An 11039-nucleotide genomic window follows, 5' to 3' on the forward strand; every position below is an offset into this window, starting at 1 on the left:
AATATAAACTTTGTTTCAATTGTTTTACTTTATATATGGAAAACAATAACGCAAAATTTAAACAAAAAGTTAAAAAGATGGGGACTTTACAAGATTGCAATCTCTGACTTTTTATGAACTTAAGATAAACGACATTAAATAAATAAGAATATTCTATACGTATAATAAAAAATATATTTTAATTTAATATACGTTTCGCGCGCGCTCGCTACAATTTGTCATCTTTAAATATAAGCCGCTATAATGCAAACATTCGAAAAAATGCACAAGACGTGCACTTCCCAGCATTCAATATAGGCTATGTCAATGAAGGGTATGTTTCTGCAATGCAAATTTTGAGAAAATTTGTGGAAAGTAACAAGAAATGTGAATGCGTAACAGAGAATGTACAAATCTACGCATTTCTATACAATATTTAAAGTTGCTGACCTGTTCAAAAATTTTATCCCGGACGACCACAATTCACGTGACCGTGACCGAACTATGTTATCTTCTCCAGGGCGAATATTCACGATTCGTCCCAGCTGCCTTTTAATACAAGATTCATTTTTATCAATAAGAGTGACAACCTCTTCCATTTCAATGTTGACTTTAAAATCGACCTATTTCTGGTGTTCTTGTAGCTCGCGAAGATATTCGATATGCCATTTTGGCCAAATTTCTTGCCGCACTTTGTTAATAAGTATCTAGGATGATAATCGATTCGTGGTCTTCTAACTAAAAGTTAAAAACTGAGAAGAAGTTAGTGCTCTAACATCGTTGGGATCTGATGAGATCGAACATAAAGCTAGCGAATTCAGTATCACGTCAATTTTAATTGAGTTTGTTGTCAATTCATTGTAATTGAAAAGAACTTCTTCTACGACTGATTTGAAATAATGATTAAAAAATTTAAAGGTTGTATCCATTTTGAATTAATCACATTTGATCAAGGCATATAAGTCCTTTAGTTGATCGTTTATCTCAACGAAATTTTGTATCGCTGTACGAATTGATTTCACTGGTTGTTGTAATTACTTGTTGTTCCCTGTTGTAATTACCTGTGATTTGCTGTAATCTTGAATTGATTTGAGACAACAATTCGGCTCCAATCATACTAATTTCATTTTTATGCGTTTTACCAGTTGAAGCGCAAGTGATATAAGAGTTGCAGAATTCATCGTTATTAGAATATCTATTATAAATTTCCATTAATAATCTAATCACAAACGTGTTACCGCATCCGGCAAGGCCCGCTAAAAATATTTGTAATAGAGAGGGAATAGTTCTCTAACTAAAGATGATGAATGACATGCATTAAAAGTTCCTTCTGTTTTTTTTTTTAGCTATTTCCATAAGGTCAAAATATGTTTCATTAGACATAAGATCTTTCTTCCGTTTAGCAATGGCACCAAGTTTATTTAGCGTTGTTAAGCATAAATCATTGTTAACCTCAGAATTTGAGTTATCATATAGTGCTTGGAATGGATTAGCTACTGGAAATCTCATTGCAGCGTCTTGGATCTCATCGTCATCGTCCACTTGGCAATCTTCATGACATAGTTTTCGACAAATCTTAATCGTTTTGTTAATGTCTAAATAAGATTCGAACTCTTTACAACGTTCTAAAATATAATTTTGATTTTCGTCGTAAATCCGAATTATCTCCTCATAAATATCAATTTTTTTATTAGGAAACAGAATGTTTCCCCGTGGCACGTTTCATATTCTTCAACCAAATTATGCTACTGACTTTCAATTTTAGGTTATTTTCTTTGTATAAGTTTATGTTCTTTTTCTTCCGCTAGCAGTTGTCCTCTTCGATTTTTCAATCGATCTGTGTTATTAGCACGATGTTCTTATTTTATCATTTTTGTCCAGAGCTTTTTCTCTCTTCCAATAAGTTAAAAATAACTTTATTCGTCTAATAATGCTTACGAACTTTATCAACCTCAAACTCGTGAACATTTAATTAATTTTTTGAGTATGTATGAGAATAAAATTCAGTTAATTTCTTTCGTTGAGATTCACCGTATTTGCATAAATCCTACATGCTGACTAATTCGGTACACATTTTACTTGCATATTTTGCAATATGTGCTCTTTCTTTAAATCGGTTGATTTCTGCTTTTTTTGCTTTTATAGAAGCTTGACATATATCCCAGATCATTTTCGAAAAATGCTTGACGAAAATCATTAATTTTATCAATCTTGTTCCTCATATTTTTTTGAAACTGTTATTTTTTTATTATAATTATTTTTATCTAAAAACTTAAAAAAAAAACCCCTTTAATTTGATATTAATTTTAATTTAATTTTATGACGTTTTAAACGAATTTGTTAATTAATCATGATTTAATAGTACTACATCTAATTTATGTGTTAAAACTATGTAATATATATTTAAGAGATACATGGTAGAGTCAAAACATTGATGATTGAGTTACTGATGAAGTCCAAACAAAAAGATGAAACGGTCAACAGAATAAAAACAAATATATTCTGATTTTTTTACCTATCTAACTTCCCTACAATACCAAGTTTTTATATATTTTATTTTTTAGACGCAAAAAACAACTAATCGAATTATTTTTATCTATTTATTTATATTTGGTTGGATACTTATAAATATTAGTGTTTATCTTTTTAAATGAAACGATCCATCGACGTTTGTTTAATAATTTCCATATGACACTAACGTGGTGCTACCGCACGTATTGTGTTAAGATTCTTCCTTATTTATTAAATATTTACATTAAATATTTTAATGATATTTTTTTTAGGCATTTTGTTTATTAGTCTATTTGTCAATTTTGTCGGATAATGAAGAGTTTAAAGATAGGACATGAAAATTTCTTTTTATGTTTTAATTGTTTCTTATCAAAAATAATTTATGTCAATAGGTCCTGGAGAAATCTAAAGTATGAACAGAAATATATAATATAAAATATATATGCATTAGTTTATAAATGTAAATGTAATAATGAATATACATTATTAAATAATTTATGATTAGATACGTGACATTTTGAAAAAATATATTTTTTTAATAATCAATATAATTTACTTTTTCATTATATTGTTATTACATTAATACATACGTATTTTTATAATATTTAAATTTTCATTTTTCTAATTAAAATGTAATTGAGCAAGTAGAAACAGATATCTACTTTTACCGACCGGATAACTTGCTAAATAAGGTAAACTCCTAACTTATCAATAAGACAGTTAAATAAATTCAATAAATTAAACGAAGAATATGGAAATATATAGAACATCTCAAGACGATTTTTCATATAAAAAAATCATCTTAGCATCGGGACAATCAATGGATGATAGTACGTAAAAGATTGTATTTTTTGATAGTATTATACCCATCTTTTACAGTATTGTACCGTCATCGCGTTTAGTACCTACTATCAGTCAAGCAGTGTATGGTATGCGTCATCGCATGGTGCATCGCAGTGAAAACACTGCGAGGTTTCCCTTTTCCCTATTCTCTTAACATACGCTGAGAAGCAACCATGGCCGGTCACCAGCTGAGTGGTCCGAAAGGTCGACTCGACGGAGTGCGGCCTCCCAACCCACTCAGCAAGCCTACCGACCAAGGCCCCCCTCACGCGTGCGCCCGTGGAAACTGGGGGAATTAGCCAGTTCCAACTCCTCCTCTCTCCACGCTGCGATTGCACCCCGCCTGGCAAGAGCCCCCAGCCTGGCCCTAGTGCCCGGAGGGACAGGTCCCTCCAGACTCCTAAGGACGTCATAGGACTCCGCCAGCCGAGGAGCTAGATGGTCGAGGGGATAATCCCCGCAACCATCATGGCCGCGTGGAAGGAGACCGTCCGGTATGCGCAGCACACCTGGATAGCAATCCTGCGCTGCACAGCCCGGACAGCCCTCTTTACCTTCTGGTCTTCCGCCACCGTGCGCCACCATACTAGGGCTCCATAAAGGAGCATCGAGTGGATCACCCCACTTTAAAGGCGCCGCTTCTTCTCCCTTGGTCCGTGTAGATTCGGGAGGATCCTTTGGACGGCCCGAAAGGTTTTGTCGATCCTTGGAATCAAGGACTCAAAGTGGGGCCTAAATGTTAGGTCTGAGTCCAGCAATACTCCGAGATATTTTACTTTAGATCCCACTGGGATAGATGATCCCCCTATTTGGATCTCGAGAGGGGCAGTACCTCTGCGTCTACGGAGGGCGGAGGCGGGGAAGGCCATAGCCTCCGACTTATGCGCCGCAACTACAAGGCCCAATTCCTCGATCGCATCAACGATGCCCCGGAAGGTCCCGTTCAGCGTTCTCAATGGCCGATGACAGGTCCCGCCCCACCGACAAGAGGGCCGTGTCGTCCGCATAACAGACCACACGGGAACCGCTAGTAAGCGGGACACGGAGGACACTGTCATAGGCCACATTCCACAGCGTAGGGCCAAGGACCGACCCCTGTGGCACCCCGCATCTCACAATCTTGGTCGCCAGTCCACCGCCCTTGGTGCCGTAAACCAGCTTGCGGTCTCGAAAGTAGTCCCACAAAATGCCAAGTATGTGTGGCGGGAGACCCTTGCGTTCCAGTGCCTCAATAATTGCCGGCCACGGCAGCGAGTTGAAGGCGTTTTGGACATCGAGGCTAACCAGTACTATCACCTTGCGGTCTCGCAGAGCCGCGTCAACAAGTCCCTTACTGACAGTAGGGCGTCGATCGTTGACCGGCCCGTCCGAAACCCGTATTGTGCCGGGGACAAGGCCTCGTTTTGCTCCAAGAAGCTATTCATTTTGTTAACGAGAACTCTTCCGAATAGCTTCGCTACCTCGATTGATGAGGCAGATTGGTCTGAATGACCCGGTTGATCCAGGGGCCTGTCTCTTCCCTTTTTTAACAGCACTAGCCTTGTCTTCTTCCAGTTAGTCGGAAATATGCTGTTGTTTATGCAGGCCGAGAAGCACCTCGCAAGGCCACGACAACAGAGTGTCGCTGCTTGCCGCACGACACAGCCCGGCACCCCGTCAGTGGCCAGGCCTTTCTCCCCACAATCTTTTTGCTGCAGCAATGACCTCTTCCTCGGAGATGTTTATATCGCCGATGGTAGTCACGGGCGGCGGGGCATATTCCGGTTGGTTTGGAAATAGCCCCTGCAAGACCCGCTCTAGATCCGCCTTCTCCATTGTCTCGGTGATAGGTGGGGCAAAGGGGCCTTAATTTGCCCATAACCATTTTATATGGTTTTCCCCAAGGGTCTTCCTCGAGCAGGCTCAGAAAGTCTTGCCATACGCTCCTCTTGGCCTTTTTAATGGCCCTGGCAAGAGCTCCCCTGGCTGCCCGCCGAGCTTCCAAGTATTGGTCAAGTTGTGCTGTATTGTTTCTCCTGCGTGCCCTGGTCAGCCGTCTCCTAGCAGCCGTCGCAGATGCCCTGAGGTCAGCGATCTCGCTTGACCACCAGGGAACATTCTTCCTCCAGCCAGACCCAGATCTTGATTTTGACATGGCCGTGTCGCACGCCTGTCTCAGGGTATCCCGGACCCACCCAACAAGGCTTCTGGTATCACTCCCGCTCCAGTGTCAGGCAGGACCAAGCTCCCCGTCAGGAGAGCCGCGGAAAGCTTGTCCCCGTCCACAGTGCCAATGGCCCGGCGGGGAAGTTTCCTTCCTGATGAGCGGAAGCTTCCGGGCCCTGCGGTCCCCAGACCATAGCAAAAGCTAATATAAAGGTGGTCTGAGAGGGACTCAGCCTCATCAACTCTCCAATCCGAGAGGCGGGCACTAGCAATTTATGAGCCCCATGTTAGGTCAATAACGCTCGACCCAGATGGCCGAACGCACGTGGGGTGGCCAGCCTGGTTTGCAAGCTGAAGGTTCAGCCCGTTGGCCCAATCATGAAGTAGGGCACCCCTGTGGCTACCCCTGCCGTTTGGGTCCCAGCCAGGAGACCGAGCATTAAAGTCTCCGGCCAGCAGTACCGGGAGGGCAGGGAAGTCCTCCATAAGCCATCGGAGCTCTTCGAGGAGCTCTTCGAAACGCGTGATGTCCTCGCTGGGGGGGAAGTATACCGATATTATCAGCGATTCCCCCTACTTAACCGCAACGTAATAAGAGCCCTGGCGCACCAGGCTGCAGGTTTTTCTGCTTCGGCTAATCCAGCACTGCGGGAGAGCGGGTCGTCACCCTTGGACGGGAACCAGCTTCCGTCCCCCTCGGGAACCCACCACGGCTCCGAGATAACAGCAATGCTGGCTTTAAGCTCAATCATACGTTGCGCCAGGAGATGTTGTGCCTGGCGCGCATGATTCAGATTTATCTGTATACCACGTTCCATTATTTATTATCTGGGTTTTCGCCTGCAGTCACTTGGCCTTCCGGATCCTCTTTGGATACGTTGTCCTCTTCAATGCCACCAGTGTCGGAAGTGATGACCTCCATTTCAACCTCCTCCAACACTGCGGTTGAATTACTGGACACATTATTTATAACAGGTGTCCTCACCTCCGGAGAGGGCACTGCCTTCCCCTCCCTCCTGGGAGAGGACAATTGAGCAGTCCCAGGATCCAGCCCGGTGGTTCGTCAGAGGGCGCCCCGCAGACGAGCAAACCGGGCAACAGGGTTTCTTTTCAATACATTCCCTGGCCTTGTGCCCCAGCTTGCCGCACATGAAACACAGGCCATCCCTGTCAGTCGTTGATGGGCAGCAGGCCGCAACGTGACCTCTGGCCCAGCACTTAAAACACTTCAGTGGTCTTTGTTTCAACTCTCTGACTCGTACAGTCGAGAGCCCAACCACTATCTTTCCTTTTTTAAGGGCTGCATGAGCCATGGCAGCAGGGACGGAGACTGTTGCTTCCCCTGCTCTCCCACGGCCCGCGCGGATCTCCCCGACTTTAATGGAGTTTGGGTCTATGCCCGATTTGGTCTCCATTAGAGAGCACCTAATCGACGTGCTTGTTGCGGCGACATCTAGACCAATGAGCCGCACGTCGATCATTCACTGAGGTCTTGTTACTTTGGCCTCCGGGAGGATTCCCTTAAGAGCCTCAGCGACACTGTCAGCCTTCTTATCTGCATTAGCTCCTCGGACCTGCCATATTAAGGAGCCTGTTAGGCCTCTCCTATATCGCATGTCCGTAACCCCGAGCTCCTTAAGATTGATCTTCTCCGTTGCTCGGAGTACGGCGTCCCGGTATGATAACTCCCCCGGGCACGTGAGGGAGATAGCCGCGGATCGCTCCACTCCCCCTGTCACGTTTCTTCTTGTTGTTGGTTTTAATAGGAGCATTTTTAACTCCCTTAATGTTTTTCCTCCCTTTTGAAGGAGCTTCTCGAACGGTGGGGACAGTACCCTGGCAAGGCGCAGGTTTGGCAAGTTTTGCCATAGCCCTGCGCTTCTTCTTGCCCAGTACTACCGCGAAACTCTCGTTCTTTTTAGACGCTGGTTCCGGCGCAACCCCAGGCTTAATTCGTTGAGTACCATCGGTCGGGCATGATACCCCACTTGTCTGTGGTGTGAAAAGTACCGGGCGTGGAGCAACTCCCGCTCCCAACCCGGATGCACCGCCCGTCTTGGATCCGAAATTAAATTTTATTGCGGCCGGAGCCGCAGATACAGCCGCAGCCGGAGCCGACACCTCCCTCTTCGATCGCTGCAGCTCTGCCACCGATTTGGCAAAAGCTCGCACCTCCGCAAGGACTTTGTCGCTGATGCTGTTATCAGAGGAGGGGGGCAAAGTATATTTTTTTGCCCTCTGGCTCCGCTCTAACGTCTTGATTTTTTTGAGAGCTGCTTCATGGCAGGCTTCAAGCTCCTTCAGCTCTCTTCTTAATGATTTGATCGCCTCACTCTCGGAGAGGGTCTCATCCCCCTGGATAAGGCGCCTCTCCATCTCTGCAACCAGGCTCAAGGCACCCATGAGGCTACCCTTCATGCGCCCAGAAACCTCTCCCTTCATATTTTTTGATCTTCTTCTTTCCTCATCTGCGGCGGAGATCAGATTTCTGGCCTTTTTCGCCAGCCGACCCGGTTCCAGCAGACGAACCGACGTCTTCGAGCACAGTTCTTTGGATTTGGAGGATCCCGCCATTAGATCCTCCTCTTCGTCAGACGCAGTAGTCTGCCGTCTTCTTTTTTTGGCCTTGAGTGGAGGTTATTGTGATTGCTCCACTAAGACCGAGTTTTTTGATGGCTTGAGCAGCCTTCTGCCACTCTTCGATTTCTGAGCCATTATCACCAGTCAAACTTCCTGTCGCATAACTGCCACTGCAGGCCAGGTTGCTCACCTGCAGAGGCCTTCCCGTCGCCTTTTCCAGAGTTGAGGCCGGGTTGCCTGCCTCAAACTCATGACAGTCGCTGGCTGTCGACGACCGGGAGCCTGTCAGACCACCCCCTAAAGCCGCCGTGGATCGGGTATCCCTCCCGCTCCGTTTTGAATTCATAGTTTTAACTTCCATTTCCATATCTGATTATTGGTTGGAGGCAAGCTCCAGAGTTGAGAAAAGGAGAGGAGGGGTTGAGCTATTACGGGGAGTGGAAAAAGGGATTTAGGATCATGCTACACTCAGCAAAGGGTAAGTGTTAGGCATGCCTGGCGAAGGCAAGGGCGGAACCTTGAGCCAGAGCATTGTCCTGTCAGGACCACAGGACAATGATGACCGCTACCTTGGTCTACTCTTAGTCAATGTTCCCCACCAGTGTGAAAAGAGTTATCCCTCACAAAGGCCATGGGAACACCTAAGCCTCCCCACCACGGCAAGGTGGTAGACCTTCGGGGAGGATATATGTCAATCCTGAACAATATTCCTTTACCAACTTTAATATGGAGCCCTAATATTGCGCCATCTATTATCAATAGATCAAAGTTATAGTTAAAGGTTATTGTGTCATTGCTTTCAGCGTTCGTAAACATGTGTTTCAATGAAAAAGAATAAGCAACTTTCGAGTAGTTTCCCTATTAATTATAACTTGTATCGAATTAAATTATTTAGTGATTTTATTTTAATATATTTGTACGTATTAAAAAGTTTTGGATTCAATTATAAAATTTATTAAATCGACAAATTATACGACTCTAACCTTTATCAGTTACGCTTAGCCTACAGAATTATAATTTAAATAAATAAATCCTTTTATAACTTGAAATTAATTAACTTAATGAATTTATTAATTTAATTAATTTAGTAAAAATGAATCAATCAGTGACTCTATGTGATAAAATGTTTCTTTTGAGTGAAACGAGTGACACGATTAGCGGTCACAAATTATCAACCAATAATCAAGTTCTGAAATTATTCTATTATCATACCAGACAACAAAAAAAACACTTGCAGCCAGTTACTTAGTAGTTGTAAAAGAAGTGTGCAAATTTTGGAGGAGAGCTGGGATACCAATACAAAAAAAAAGACCGATGTATAAAAAAAAAAACCTGTGCGCCAATCTCACGTGTTCGAAAGTGAAACCTTAAAAAATCTAAGTTTCGAGAGAATGAGACGAATGCACAGTTTCAAGAGTACGATATTTGGAGGATTTATTTGTTATAATATTATTAGCATATATAATAAATGTCATCGGTATGGTCTCTGTGTTGAGTATCTAATAAAAAGTACACTTTTTTAAATTCAAGCAATAAAAATGGAATGCTGAATGCGATAGTTATTCTAAATAAACACCGAAATCGTAGGATGCTTATCTTATGAAATATAATTCGTCGAAAACAAAGTAAATATAAATAATCCTTTTTTTTTGAAACTCAGATATAAAATTCTTTTTGTTAGTATGGTTTTCAATTTCCCGTTAACATCTACATTCTTGCGCTGCTAAAAAACATTTTAAGATAAACGAAATAAAGACGTTACGAAAAACATATGGAAAATACTGCTGGACTGAACAAAGGTTATGGTAAAATGCAATGACGATCTAATAGAGATATTTTCTAGAAATGTTCTTTCAACTCCATAGCCTGCTACATTGCGAGACCCTTATTCTTTATAACATATCTCGTCTTTATTCTTTGGACCACAAACTTATCTTTCTAAATACTTTCGTCTAAATAAAGATCTGAACAACGAAAAATCTAAAAAATGCATTGAATCGTATCGCCTCTCTCAGCTTATTAAACTGTGTACACTACGAGTCTCAAATTTGAGCCCAGTTGTAAACTTCTCCGATTTACGCTGTGCATTTAGCTTGTTAAAAATGTTTTTATTTGATCGAAAAATTACCATAATTTTCCTTATTACGTAAATATTATAATAAATAATATAATTTTCTTATATGTCTGGTTTAATACATGTCTTTGGATATTTTCTTATAAAAATAAAAAAATTAAATTCAATAGACGTATTTAATTCTTAATTAATCGAATCTATTCTATGAATAAGGAAAATTTAAATGTTGCAGTAATTTACTTGCTTTTGAATGAAGTTTGTCATCTGCTGTTAATGTATTCTTTGTTAAGAGACAACAAAGAATCAATTAATAATAACGTGAAAATAATAATAGATAATTTCAAAGATCTGAGGCTACAAATAAGCGTGGAAATGAGAGGATAATATTAGGATATTATTAGGAGAGGTCTTAAGGAAATAGGATATGAAGACTGCGAATAGATGGATCGCGCTCTGGGACGGGACCACTGGCGGAATTTGGTATTTGCGGCAATAAACTATCGAGTTCCTAATGCTAACTGATAATTATAATAAAAAAATTTACATACAGCTGTAAAACAAAGTAAGTTGAAGATAACACTAGCTTTATTTAAAAAATTCCTCTAAAACATATTGTCACGTAAGAAGATTAATAAAAAATATAATAATATTAGAATTTGCTTAAAGTCCTGTGTGTCGTCGAGTCGAAAACTTCGTATTCTTCGTCAAAGTTATTCGAGAACTATCACGTAACTTGCTGCCAAAAGAAACATGTATAGGCGCGTAAAAAGAAATGTGAAATGTGAAAAAGGTGAAAAAAGTGAACATCATCCCCATACAAAATTAATGCTGAGGAGGAGGAAAGGATTGCAAAGTGAGTAACGCTTTGTCTTTATTTGAAAAGATAACGTATTAAAGATTCTAGCCA

Source organism: Polistes dominula, unplaced genomic scaffold (genome assembly GCF_049000335.1).
Source record: "Polistes dominula isolate Pdom_NZ unplaced genomic scaffold, Pdom_raw_medaka contig_516, whole genome shotgun sequence".
NCBI lineage: Eukaryota > Metazoa > Arthropoda > Insecta > Hymenoptera > Vespidae > Polistes > Polistes dominula.